This window comes from Passer domesticus, chromosome 6, assembly GCF_036417665.1.
Source record: "Passer domesticus isolate bPasDom1 chromosome 6, bPasDom1.hap1, whole genome shotgun sequence".
NCBI lineage: Eukaryota > Metazoa > Chordata > Aves > Passeriformes > Passeridae > Passer > Passer domesticus.
In genome coordinates this window covers 9,133,260-9,147,930 of record NC_087479.1, presented here as the reverse complement: position 1 = coordinate 9,147,930, position 14,671 = coordinate 9,133,260, and the positions used below count along the sequence as shown (strand labels likewise).

The following is a 14,671-nucleotide window of genomic DNA, read 5'->3' as shown; positions in this document are numbered from 1 at the left end:
ATCCACACTTATGTGCCTGTTTAAAAATCCTCTCTCATGGTATGTCTTTTTTTTCTCAGAATGGACACAGCCCAACATTTAAAATTATTCATTTTGTAATGCAAACATAGTCCTGCTGCTAAGCTGCGGATTTCAAACCAGTTAACAAATTACAAAAATCCCTTTTCAGAAGACAGATTATTTGGAATTATCAGCTCTGATGTGCTGTTTAATTATGCATGCTTTTGTGCTAAGCATCTTTAAATATTAACGAGATATGTTTTTGCACTTTTGACCTACAGTAGATCTATGGTAAACTCACGTGTCTGTTGGCAGTAAGTCATCACAGGGCTGCTGTACAGCAACAGCTCTTTTTAGACCCAGAGCCTGTCTGTGGTTTTTCTCTTTTGTATCACTGCCAGCACTACGGGAAAGGAATCAGGAAAATCACAACCCTGACAGAGAGCCCTTCTCAGATGAATGGGGCTGAGATAATTTTTGCAATCACTTTCTGTTTCACTCTCAACATGAGAAAGAAGCATCTGAAAGCTTCTGAGAGTTTAGCCCCAGTGATGGGTGCAGCAGAGGCTGCATGGCAGGAAAGGGGCAGCTGGCTGGGAAAGGAGGAGTGCTGGGCTGCCCTTCAGCCTCTGCACCCAAGGAGGTTATTGAGGTCTTATCCTGGGGTAAGGTTCAGACAAACCTGTGTTTTGGAGAGGAGAAAGCCTTTAAAAGAGATAAGAATTACAAGAGAGAAGATACTGAGAATATCACATTATGCAAGATCTGCTTGACTCCAGAGAGTGGGACAGCAGTAGGATCCTGGCCAGGATAATCTGCACCTGATAGCCTGATGCTCTCAAAAAAATGCAGATTCCCAATGCCTCAGTGAATATCTGAATAGATGCCTGACCCATCCAGACCAGATGGATTTTAACAGTATACCAATATGTTATTGATCTCCTGATCACTTCCAGTTTAGTCAGATCATCTTCTACAATCATCAGGTCCAAAAGTTCCACCTGATTCCCCATGAAATAGAGTTCAGAACACTGGTGTACATGGCCTGATTGTGGCAAAATCCAGGAGAGGAATGCTTAAGCACAAGCTTCTAGAAATAGCATAGACATTGAGGGGCTTGAAAACCCTTCCAGTATAATTCCTGGACTGTAGGAATATATTTCTGGTCTTGCTCTCATCAGGCACAGCAGAAACCTGAATGACACCAGTGGTTAGTGAGAGCTTCACTGGGGTCTGGGATCTGGTCCGGTGTTACTCCTCTTTGACCACAAGGCCTGTTACCTGCTGCCTGGTTGTGGCTGTACCAGTTGTGAGTTTCTCTGGGTCTGGATTGAAGGCACTTGAGATGGCAGTTCATGTTCGGACTCAAGTGTTTATTATTTCTTATCTCACAACCATGAGTTCATCTCACTACCATGAGTTCAGCACCTTTTCACAACCATGAGTTTGACAGCTTTTCATTAGAAGGCACAAAACAGCCAACAATCTCTTGTTACAAGGTCTTTTAAGACTAAACTATCCAATTAACAGCTGACACCTCAATTATTTTCCCTTTTAACCCAATAACTGATCCTAAAGTACCCACAGTGCAGACTTTTCTGCCCAATTACAAAATGCCACCCAAACCCATGAAGAAGAAGGAAGAAGAAGCATGAAGAAGAAACCCAGGACAACACCCTGTGCCCTCTATCTTGTTTCTATCCACAACATACTAAAAATCCCAAAACCTAAATTTCTCACCAAGAGATACCGCTACACTACTCTCTATAATCTACTTCACACTTTTGTGGATTCTAGTCTATCTTGAAGTCTAGGAAACTTTCTCCATTAATGCGGGTCAAAGTCAGTGCTCCCCTGGGGGTCAGGGCACTCCAGAGCAGACAGAGAAATATTCCTGATGCTCTGGGTTTCCACATCTGGTCACCTTGCACTTACACACACACACACTCAATGGTTGTGCATATCCTGTACATAACCACAGGGCTGAAGTAAAAACAGTGTTAACATATTTCCTTGGGCTGCTCCTCACTGGAGAAAGAAGAGAGGGGAGAGGATCTGCTGAACACGAAACTCTTCCACCTGCTCTCTCTGGAAAGGCTGTCTGGAGCTCACCTCCCAGTGTCAATGTCACCCCTCTGTGCCATGGCTTTATTCAGAGCTGCCCGATCACAAGATAAGATAAGCCATCCTTTCTTTGACAAAACCTGACAGCAGCACATGCCTCACATATTAAACCACGGCCCACTTTGCTGGCAGCAGATAGCATCTCCACCGCTCACAAATCGCTCGCGGTTAGAAGGTGCCTTGTACTTGGGAATGTTCTTGCCTGATATATTAAGCCAATACACAAGCTCATTACCTCCGCTTCTCCCACGAAGCTTTCCTCTATCGAAAAGCTGTCACACAGCAAAGCATTAAACAAATGCAGGGGCTGCCTGGTTATTGCTGTCTGGGGCACAGCGGGGCTTGCAGAGCACGGCAAGGCAGGGGACTGGCTGTGCCAGCACTGGGCAGGGTTGGTGCAGAGTTGCAGCTGAGGTAGCACAGGCTGCTTTTAAAAGGTGTCCTCATTTTGGCTGGGATAGGGTCAGTTTTCTACTCAGCAGCTGTTCTTTAGATTTACTACGAAAATAATGTTCATAAGACACTGATGTTTTATTTGCTGCTAAGTAGTGACTATCTTAAGGAATTTTCAATGTCTCATGCCCTGTCATTGAGGAGCTGCCCAAAAATATGGGAGGGAGCACAGCTGGTACAGCTGACCTGAAAGAGCCAAAGGGGTATTCCATACCATAGGACATCATGTCCAGTATATAAACTGGGAGGAGTTAGCTGGAAAGGGGAAAAATGCTGCTCAGGGATGAGCTGGGTTTCAGCCAGGAGGGGATGAGAAGTTATATTGTGCATCACTTGTTTCTTTTGGGTTTTATTACTCTCACCTTTTCATTACTGTGCTGCTGATGATGGAGATGGTTGTATTTTACTTTATTTCAATGAATGAGTCTCTCTTCTCTATCTCAGCCCACATTTTATATTTTTTAGATTCTTCTCTTCATCCCACTGGAGAGGAGGGGAGGGAGCATGTAATTGCAAAGTGCTTCATTTCCAGCTGGGTTGAACCACGGAAAACGGCAAGACAGAGCAGAGATAGGGCAGGAAATATTCTGTCAGGGCATGCAGGTCTCAAGCATGTCATATGGCACTAAGGCAGGGCAGGAGATCAGTGAGTTATTGAAGGTCCTGGAGGTAGTCTGTGGCAAAATGAAGAGAAAACCTGAATATCCCAAACCTTCAAAGGATTATCTGTCCCTGAAACACAACTTTTTCCATGTTAGACTGACCTCTCACCTTGGTATGCTCTGTGAGAAAGGAGCCTCCAGCACTCCTTCTGAAAGGATTCACTGGGAAAGACAAAAATGATGTGATGATGTGTTACATGGGTGTCTGATGATAAGCAGCTTTTGTTTGTTCTCTGCTGCAACAGAAGAGTGACTAACCACCAACACAGCAAGGAGGGAGGTGACCCAATAATGCAGCCCATTCCCTATCAATTCCCACAGCAAAGGGCACAAATGGGTGCCTGAACTGGCCTGGAAGCACCAGCTTGCCCCCAACCATCCCTTTCCAGAGATTTGTACACACTCAGGGTTGTGTGGCATGTGTCCAGTGTGCAGGACACACACAATACTCAGACTGACCAGGCTGGGTCGGAGAGGGACTGATGTCCTGAATAAGAGGAGGAAAAATGGACAGAAAAAACACAGAGAGATCCAGAGAAGAAAACAAGAATCTGCAATTCAAATCCATTTATCCCCGAGGGACTGGTGAAACAACTGCTTGCAATTGCATTAGTGCATTTTAATATGTTAACGGGCCCCCAGCTGCTGGTACCTGCCCTCGAAGCTGCAGTGTGGTCAGGGCCATTTCCTTCTGCAGCACAAGGTCAGACAGCTTTCCTCAGGAGGGTTAAAGTAAACAAACTTTAAATCACACAGCAGCAGACTGGGAGAATACTCAAGGCCAGTTGTGATTTTCTCAGCTCCAGGGTGGGAATGGGCTTGCTGCTTCAGGAGGGATTTTTCCTGCAGATGTGATGAAATGCACAGCACCTCTGCCAGCGCTGCCTTCTCGTCAAAAATTTGCTTGCATAATTTACACCAGGTGTCATTGTAGGTAGAAAATATTGGGATGTTAAGGAAGTCATAACATTGGCAGATGATATTTTATGTAGTAATATGCGTGCTGAAGACAATAGGAGTATCTCCTCTAGTGAGTACCACTCAATATGAATAATGGCTCCAAGGTCAGGCCCCTAATGAACAGTTGTCTAGCTGTGAATACATACATTTTTTCACTCTGTTGTAGGCAAAGCTCTCAGCTACCCAATTAGGTTGATCCGTGAAAATGATTATTCATTATCTGAAGTCTGAGAGTACCGAATTACGTATTCGAGCAGGGTGCCTTAAAGAAAAAGCATGTGAAATTCTAATGTCAGATAAGGTGACTGCATGATGAATGAAAAGAGTGAACTACTAATCTCAGGACTTTCCCTGGCTGTGCTCTGAATTTATCAAAAGGTCAGAGTTAAAAATCCAAATTTTTTGGATCAGGTCAAAATCAAATATTCAAATGTTAGTTTTATGAGGGATGTTGCATTATGCATTACAGCATAATTTCTGTTTTAAAGCAAACACAAAACAAAAATAAAGCACCTTTGTTTTTTAGAGAATTGAATTTTCAGTTGTGTTCAAGCCAGTTATCTGGAAATCCTGAAACATGGCAATTTCTACTTGTATGGGGTCTCCAAAATGACACAAGATGAATTCCATCACACTGAGCTTCTGCAAAAGAGCTGTAAGCTATTGCCACAGCCCTCCTGCTTCCTGGTGTCCCAGGGATTTCCAGCAGCACAGTTCCTTTGCTGAAAGGTGACTGCCAGGCCTATAAGTCTCTTCTACTGGCAAGTGGGATATGGGAGCCCTGGGAGGAGTGACATAGTGACATGGCATCAGGAGCCAAGGCTGCTGGGAGGAGCTGAGTGCTTCAAAAGCCTGAGGGCATCAGCCATTCAGCATCAGGGGCAACCAAGGTAAATAAAAACCCATGGCATAATGCAATGACAGAGGTTAAAGGAAGGGAGAACAAGCAATAGGCAGAGGGGAGAGGTAGTCTTGATGTGAACCCTCTGTACCCCTTCAGCCTGATTAGGATGGGCTTGTGAGAGAGCCTTACTTAAAAGAAGGCATTAACCACCTCATATTCTTTCATTTCCATTCACTGAGACTGACTTTGGCTCTGTGCATTCTCCCAGCCAGAACAGCTTCTCTGAAGAGTCTGTCCTGGGGAAATGAAAGAGAAAAGAGAGTTAACAGAAAGGCTAAATATTTCTGCTGGCTACTGGAACAAGAAAAAGAAAAGAGGAAAAGAAAAGAAAAGAAAAGAAAAGAAAAGAAAAGAAAAGAAAAGAAAAGAAGGAAAGGAAAGGAAAGGAAAGGAAAGGAAAGGAAAGGAAAGAAAGGAAAGGAAAGGAAAGGAAAGGAAAGGAAAGGAAAAGGAAAGGAAAGGAAAGGAAAGGAAAGGAAAGGAAAGGAAAGGAAAGGAAAGGAAAGGAAAGGAAAGGAAAGGAAAGGAAAGGAAAGGAAAGGAAAGGAAAGGAAAGGAAAAGAAAGGAAAGGAAAGGAAAAGGAAAGGAAAGGAAAGGAAAGGAAAGGAAAGGAAAGGAAAGGAAAGGAAAGGAAAGGAAAGGAAAGGAAAGGAAAGGAAAGGAAAGGAAAGGAAAGGAAAGGAAAGGAAAGGAAAGGAAAGGAAAGGAAAGGAAAGAAAGAAAGGAAAGGAAAGGAAAGGAAAGGAAAGGGAAAGGAAAGGAAAGGAAAGGAAAGGAAAGGAAAGGAAAGGAAAGGAAAGGAAAGGAAAGGAAAGGAAGAAGGAAAGGAAAGGAAAGGAAAGGAAAGGAAAGGAAAGGGAAAGGAAAGGAAAGGAGGAAAGGAAAAAGAAAAGAAAAAGAGGATGAGAGAAAACACATTGTCCCACCTTGGAAAAGCACATTAGGAGGCAGGCAGATCTTTGGAAATATAAACATAATCTCATCATATGGGAGGAGCATCTTTTTGTCTGAGTCTCTAATTCCCATCTAATGCTGGGATGTAGTTTCTGAAGCCTAGATATGAATATGACTGAATCTCTAGATGCCAATTTGGAAAGAAACCTCAGTGTAAAATTGATTTGGCCTTGTCCTGCTTGCTTCAGGTCAACATGCCCGTGAAAAGAAGCTCCCTGAAACTCTCTGGATATTTGTCTTTTGTAGTGCCAAAGGTTGTGCTCACCTCCAGCTCTGGCACCACTGTTTTCCTTGCAGGTACCTGTCAGTGGACAGCTTGGCCTTTACCTGCACCTGATCCATCCTCACCCAGGGAAGCCAATGACCTGGTCATGCACCACTGCCACAGCCATGTGCAGGAATTGGTGATGATGAAATGCAAAAGGCGTTTCCCCATTATACCCTTTCTCCTGAGCCAAGTTTTCCCTTGTTAATTAGGAGGAAAATTTCACAACTTCACCACCATATAATTAAATCTTGCAATTAACATGTGCACTTAAGCCATCATTTTGAAAATGAGACTTATGCAGGGAAATCTACTTAAAGGAAAGCACCAGGATGGAGGGTGAAACTGTGACACTATGCTAATGATCCAGAACACCAGTGGTTAAATGATAGGTCTCACTGACAGCACTCTGCCCATCTGACATGTGCAGGAAAGGGCACTGTGCTTATGGATGCTAATCCAACACAGAACCAATAAAAGGGGGGCAGGAGGGAGGGGTGACAAAAGCAGAGGTAAATACATTAAGTCTCAATTAGAGTACTGACACGAGAGAGAGATGGGGTTAATACATTTTAGGAGAAAACCTTTCCCTGAGTGAGGGGCTGATCTCTGCAGGATGATGTGACAGAGGTGATGACAAGGGAGAAGGGAAGCACTTTTCATTTCATTAGACCTGCTTGGAAGTGGTGGTGCAGTCTCAGGGCTTCATGGCCTGCATTGGCACATCTCTTTGGTTTCCATAACCTTCCAGTGATGAATGGATTTGGAAGAGCTGGACTCAGCCACAGCCTTGCTCTCTGTTTCTGTGATGACACAATAACTTGGGATGCCCAATGCACGAGTTTGCACCCCAACTTCCACCTGGCTGAGACTCAGCACGTGGAGGAACACAGAGCATGATTTTGCTGCCCCATAAACATCCAAGCTCTGTATCTGCAGAGCAATTCTGCAGCATGGCTGTTTGTGCCTATATTAGGCAGCACATGGCAAAATTCAGAGACCAGCACATAAATATCTTAGGGGAGGCTGCAAGTTTATGCTGGGTAGCTACACAGCAGCAGGCAAGCAGCCTTGGGTCTCATTTGGTGATTTGACATATATAACAACACAATTAAAACAAGCTTCAGGAAGGTAATTATTGCAGACTTAGTGGTATGCCATGTTGTAAGCTGGAAGAGAATAAAACCCAGCAGCTGACCACCCACCCACCGCAGCTCTTTCTACACACAATGAGAAAAAGTGAGTTGCATCTTTAACAGCAATATATATTAACATTGTAATTGCACTGGCTGAATCTTATTTCCTCATTCCAAAATAATCCTTATTCAACTAAGAAAGTACAGACAGTATAATGAAATAGCCACAGAAATCCATCAGAAACAAAGCATGATTTCCTTTTATACCTCCTGACACACACACACACCACCACACTTATTAAGATGACATCCAGCATTCAGGCATAAAATCTTAAATTACAGAGTGATTGGGGCTTTTCAACTGATCCATAAAAGTATGCACTTAGCAAAATCTAAGGACAGGTAGAAGAGATGGATAACACCCAGTGCACTGCTGTTTCAAGGCAGGCACTGAGGCATGCAAAAATAAACATTTGCCGAGGTGAATGCAGTGTGCTGTTTGTACAATGCAACATGGCAACGACCTCTAGTAATAAAAAATATCTGCAGATTTAAGCCCAGAGGACTATATTGCATATCAATAGCAATAGAACCAGCAGAAATAGAAATGTATTATTTATAGACCTATTTATAAAACCTAAATACTTCTCCAGTGGACCTACTTCTGTAGAATGAACTGTCTTCCTCCCCCTCCCTCCTTTAGCAGTTTGTATGACAAGGTACCAAAGAACTGTACCATTAAGAAAGATCTTTGTAAAATATAAAGAATTGGAATTAGGAAGAGATGCAACTCCCTCCTGCATCATTTTCCCAGTGATATGACCTGCATTTTCATTAAGCAGCCCCACTTTACTTCTTTGGAAGTGGGATTGCAAGCAAACCCCAGGTCCATAGCATACTTCTCACTAGGAAGGTTGATTCTGCCTAATAAAGATGAACAGGATCTTTGCCATTCATTTTTACAGCATTTAACTAGATTATAACCAAGTCCTTTCCTTTCCTTTCCTTTCCTTTCCTTTCCTTTCCTTTCCTTTCCTTTCCTTTCCTTTCCTTTCCTTTCCTTTCCTTTCCTTTCCTTTCCTTTCCTTTCCTTTCCTTTCCTTTCCTTTCCTTTCCTTTCCTTTCCTTTCCTTTCCTTTCCTTTCCTTTCCTTTCCTTTCCTTTCCTTTCCTTTCCTTTCCTTTCCTTTCCCTTTCCTCCCCAATGTAAACATGTTTTTGATTCAATGAACACACTGAAATGCCAGCAAAGGGAAGGAAGGCATTTTCACTATCTCCTGTCACTCAGATCTCTCCTTAAAACACTCATGTTGTTTCAAATCTCACATTGCTTTTATCTCACTATCACTTATAAGACCATTACAAATAATGAATCCTTTCTGGGATGCCCCATTTTATGGACCAAAGCAATTCTGTGTTCACAGGAACAATTTTCCTTCCTTATATATATCCCCTAGAGCAAAACTGTGGGTGCTGGAGTTACTTTGCCAATGAAAAAAAAAATGAGGCTGGGGGAGGTAATGGATTATACTGATGGCCTCGATCACCTACATTTACTTGAAGAGCCTGAGTGTCTTCAGATGTGCCCACAAGCTGCTGAGTAACCCACATGAGTAATTTAGACGGTGGACAAAGGCCTCCAAACAGAACAAGAGACTGCTGTGGATCTGCACTAACATTTCTCCTGCTTGCTGCCCTTCTTACAGCCCCCAGCACAGAGCCCCCCCATGATGTGCCCCCCTCCAAGGGCAGCAGCAGCCCCCCACAGCCAGCCCATGTGAAGGGGAGGTGATGCCACAGAGATCAGACGCCGTCTTTGTCTGTTCTTGTTGCTACTTGTCCTTCCACTGAGAAATCCATGCATTCAGATGACTGCAAATTACTCAGAAATCTCCCTTCACCCCCTCACAGCTTGCAGTGTAACTTTCACAGTCGTCCAGGTCTTTGTTGGATTTGACCCACAGACTTGAAGCTACATTTTGTCTGCTCTTCCCAGGTTTTCTTTTAATGTGCTTTTTTTCAGAAGTATTAGACTGAGCTACCAAATCCTCTCTTCATTTTTTCATCCCCTTGCTCTGGATGCTTTCAAATGAATTAAATGTAACTCTGGTCCTTACTATGCTGGTAAATGAGTATGAGCAGTGAGTTAAATAGATGAATTCAATCCTGCTGTAACTTACCTTGGTGGAAATCTGAACATTTTACTGTTAAATTGTTTGGGTTATAGCAGCATGAAAAAACAAAACAAATCAACCAACCAAACAAACAAAAAAATTAAAACAAAACACCTGCAAACAAGCAAAAAACCCGACTTAGGCTAGCAGCAGCAGAATTTGGTTAGTATTTCCAAAATATCTGGAACTTCATCTCCTTTGTCTTGACAAGTGAAGTCTGGTCATCCTGCCACTTCAATTTCTTTCAAAATTCTGGATGTTGAGTTCCAAAGCTTGAGCAGAACTTGTGAGCAGAGGGACTGAAAGCTGGATAACCTAGTTTACTACATTGGTATGAAATGCAATTTAATTCCACATGTTTTGTACAAAGGGGACCAAAAGGGTTCTCATATAATTTTTCAAGACATACAGATTACTGACCAAAGAACTTCACCAGATGTTTTCAATATATCTTTCCTGATGGAGATGTATCTTTTTACATACAAACCTCACCTAGCTCTCCCACAGACTTGAAGCAGCCCAGTTTTCTCCTAATGGTATAAAAGATCACATTTCCTATGTCTTTCATAAATTTTACTCCTAATTAAGTTCCCATTAATGGGGTTGAGAAGGGCATCTTTATTTCCATCATACACGTTTGTTTTTGTGAGATTTTTTTTGTTTGTTACTTGTATTTCTCTGGCTTTCTGGATTTTTAGAGGGTTTTTTTTTTTTTGTTTTTTTCCCTTTTCCTATTTTGTGATTCACTTGTCAGGCAGAAGTGTCAGTGCAAAAAACTGTGTGCCATTTACCCAGCACCATTTGGTTTTCTGGTCTATTCAAATTTGTTAGCTTTTTATTTAACCTGGAGAGTGACAGAAATGACAAAAGTTCTTTCTCACCAGCTGGGAATGGGTGATGCTTTGGAGCCAGCCATGTGGCTGACAACAGTGCCACCCTGTGTCCCTGCAGGCTGGGGGACCCGCTGAAAACTCATTTATTAAACCCTTCCCAGCCACACCAGTTTCGTCCTCCTCTCCCACACCCACCAGCAGACTCCTTTCCTGATGCTTCCTGGCAATTATTTACTTTCTGATTCTCCTCTTTAACTTTCTGCCAGGAGATGAATTTATGGCTGCCTGGCATAGCACAGCCCTCAGAGCAGCACAAATAACCATTTGAATAAGGCACCTTTCCTGAAACCCTTCAGGTCTGTAGTTTGGGTAAAAATAGTTTGATGAAGCTGCAAATCAATATTACTCTGTAAATTTTTAATGTTCACACCATGTGAAATGCTGTAAATAAAATAAGCTAACCACAATAGACTATTCTTTGTAGTTCATTTAAAAAAATGTCTGTTCAGCAGTATGGCTAACTACTGCTGTAGATATGGCTTTAAAACTGTCTAGGCTAATACATCAAGACCAGAATTTGAATAACCTCTAGTGGCAGGCAATTTTTCAGAACTTCCAAATACTACAATAAGTAAAACTAGAATTTTTTTTTCAAGTTATGTGCTAAAATGGACACATCAGAAAATAAGTAAAATGAGAACAAGGTTCCTGCACTGGCATGTTTATTAATCCAGCAAAGGGTTGTTAATAATTAGAAGTGAGCTCAGAGTGGAAAACTCAGATCTTGATTTCAACCCTGGCTACACACAGTTCTCCTGGGAGTTTGGAGCTGGGGAATTTCTCATGAAGTGACCCCATTATAGGAATGTGTAAGTGCCATTTTTGCTGCCTCAGATCCAGGCTTTAGAGGTTTTCTTTTCGGTCCTAACCCATTATCTGTTTCCAGAGATATATTTTACAACAGGCTAACATCTGTAAACTGAAAGAGAGGATTTTTCAGTTGGATATAAGGAAGAAATTCTTTACTGTGAGGGTGGTGAGGCACTGGCACAGGTTGCCCAGAGCAGCTGTGGCTGCCCCATCCCTGGCAGGGCTCAAGGCCAGGTTGGATGGGGCTTTAAGCAATCTGGTTTGGTGGAAGGTGATGATCTTCAAGGTCCCTTCCAACCCAAACCATCTATGATTCTACAATTCCATGAACTAGTGCACAGAGGAGCAAAATAGTAACCAAAGACAGCAAGACAGCAAGACCTCTTTGAAACAGAAAAACTGAACAAAACCACAAACCAGCACCAAAAAAAAAAGGTATAAAAAGCAAAAATAAGCAACAACTGCAGCATAAAACCCCACCTTTTGTAACTTTGAATCTTAGCAGTGCCTTGCCCAGAGTATCTTGGTGGGAGATGTGTCACTGTGGAGACAGATTGGTGACTTTTCCACCAGTGCTGTGTCACTGACTGATTTGATGGTCCAGCCATAGAGGCTGCCACATGGGGGATATTGGTACAGGACTCAACCTCACCCTGCTGGCAGAGTGGAGTGAGCAGTGCTTGGAAGCAATATTCAAAAGGCTGGTATAGAAGAATGTATCTGGAAGGTTGTGTGCTGTTCTATATGAGCACTCTCCTCTAACTCAGAACACAGCTCACATCCTGCTCTCTTGGCTCTGCACAAGGGGAGGGGAAAGAGAGGGACAAAGCAAAGCACAAAGGTTTCCTTTGGTCTGAAGTCTCTCTGGAGAGAAAACAAAGATTGGTTTGTAATACTGACAAGATGATCAGCAAAGTCAAGTCATGGTTTCTTTACTTGCATCCTAGCTCTGTTGTGAAGTTGTTGAATAATTCCTGGCACATCCTCACTCTTCTGGTGGAAAAAACCCCACATTTTATGTCCCAGGTTGGCCTCTTGGTTCAGGTGAGTCTCATTTCCATAGGATAATGGGGCAGTTGAGGCTCCTGTGAGATGAGACCAGGTTGCTCAAGGTTTCATGCATTGAAAAACTCCAAGGACAGCACAGCCTCTTCAGGTAACCTGTTCTGTATTTTGCCCTCCCCAATGGTTTATCCTCATGTCCAGGCTGAATTTACTCTGTTTCTACTTATGCCTGTTGCATAAGTTAGCATGGCCTCTGTCAAGTCACAATATTGGGACCAAATTGCTGCTTTGGTTTCATGTCATAATTTTCCTGACCATTTTTTCCTAATATCCCAGTGTTTTAGATAGTTAAATCCTCTGAAAAAAAAATTCCTATCTCAATTAAAATTACCTATAGATACAATTTGTCAGCTGTTTATATATTTTAAAACACAGTTAATAAAGGTGCTGGAGATAGTCAACACTCCTCTATATTCTCATATTTCACTGCCAAGAAGGAAATTTGTCAATTGTTACATGTGACATTAACTAAGATTGCCAAACCCTGATAAGATTCTGTCTGTGTGTGAGACAGGTAGAGAAGGCAGCCCTGTACCTGGAGTGTGAGCAGGAGACAAGGTTCAGTCCTGAGCTCCATCACTGAGCAGACAGATGTCCCTACACAAACACCTCTGCTGTCACTTTCTCATATTTTAAAAGAGGATTTTTAATGCTTGGATTTTTCCTCAGGGGTGAAATTCATAACTTATGATACATTCCCCCAGTAACATCAGGGGCTCTATATGAGCACTGTAAAAAGAATTTTCCTAACGTATTATCCATTAAATCTCCAGAAATTACATGTGTCAGAAGAAAGAGTAGGCTGAAAACCTGTTCATCTGATCCTGTGGTATCTTTCAAGCTGTCCAGGACATGGTCAGCCTGGGTCAATGTCCACCAGGAGAGTGATGACCTTGACAATGAAACTTTCTCCCAGGAAGAAAACAGATCCTCCAGTCTGCAGAGCATGGAGGATTAAATACTTCACCTTCTGTCTCAGCTCAAGTCCAAACCAAAATCTCAAAGATCTTATTAAACTCACATTCCAAAAATGGAGGGAGAGTATTTCAATGTTCTTCACACACATCTAAGTTTTTTGTTTTGTTTTGTTTTGGTTTTTTTTAGTAAAATATTTTATAGTATTTTAAAAGACAAAACAGGACATCAGTGAATAGTAATTGCTTCTACTTCTCTCCAAAGTATGAAATTAGTCAAAATCAATTTTTGAATCTTTGACAAATTGGATCAGCAGATGACCCTCAGGATTTTTACTTTCCCACTCCCTGTACAAATGCTTGGCAAAGGCTGATACTCCCTGAAGACCATACAAAATAAGTTGTTCAAAAACTGGTAGTTGATAATTTGAGACTTCCATATCTTGGCACCAGCTTACTGACTAAAAATGAAAAGTCCAGGGATAAACCCTCTGTTCTACCTTATTCCTCCAGCACAGTCATACACTGCTGGGATTATGATGGCTCTCAGACAGATATGGATCCCTGTAGAGTATGGGAAAGGGATAAATGCTGGTGGATATTCACAGAGAGCTCACCCTGAGCTTGAGGAAAAGAGTATGAAGCTTGTTTGAAACTCTGGCAAGTGAGGGCAAGGATCTAAGGATCATCTAGAGAAAGAGATAAGCTTGAATGGATAATGCATTTTTCATCAGTTTAATCACCTGTTATTTTGACAAAGAAAGATCTGATTTTATGTGTTGTACATCCAGCTGGTAAAAGCTACCAAAATGAGTATCAGGAAAGATCACCTTACTGCCAGCATAGCAATGGAAATCATAAAATATTGTAGTGGAGGAATCAAATTAAGCTGAAAAGCTGTCCTAACTGGAATATCTTCCCAAAACATTACAGTGTGAGTTATCCTGAAGTTTTGTAGAAGAAAAGGTGGAACCAAATCAGAACAAATCCAAGCTACAGCAGAACACGAATCAGAACTGCACCAGAAAACACTTACAGTGCCCATTCTGGTTTAGCAGCCATGCCCCACCCTGACTCCGGCAAGAGTGGACAGACAGCCATCCATCATTTGTGATCACACACAAACATCTGGATTATTTTCAGAGCAAATTTTTCCTGTGTGAAACACTCCTTAATAGGTTTCCCAAAAGGTTGCACTATTCCTTATGAGACTGGCTCTGTTTACTTGGCATTCAGGGCCATGTAGTGATTTGCTAATGTATAGATCTGTCACAACTAATAAATCTTTACAACGTTATGGATGACATTATTATTTTTGATCCAGATTACAGCATTGGCTGGCTGATGTGGTTGATAG

At 42.1% G+C, this 14,671-nt stretch overlaps 1 long non-coding RNA gene across 5 annotated transcripts; it reads right to left on the bottom strand.

Annotated features, from left to right (window-relative positions):
• Positions 1–2,938: 2,938 nt before the first annotated feature.
• On the bottom strand, positions 2,939–7,106 carry LOC135302053 (uncharacterized). Of its 5 annotated transcripts, none has more exons than XR_010363739.1 (5): positions 6,997–7,106; positions 5,233–5,339; positions 4,346–4,461; positions 3,342–3,401; positions 2,939–3,251 (listed from the first exon to the last, which is right to left on the bottom strand). It is a non-coding gene; the product is annotated as an uncharacterized LOC135302053 (long non-coding RNA). The 5 variants fall into 5 exon arrangements; XR_010363740.1 differs by having other exon boundaries at positions 2,939–3,274; positions 3,349–3,401; XR_010363736.1 differs by having other exon boundaries at positions 3,349–3,401.
• Positions 7,107–14,671: the final 7,565 nt, after the last annotated feature.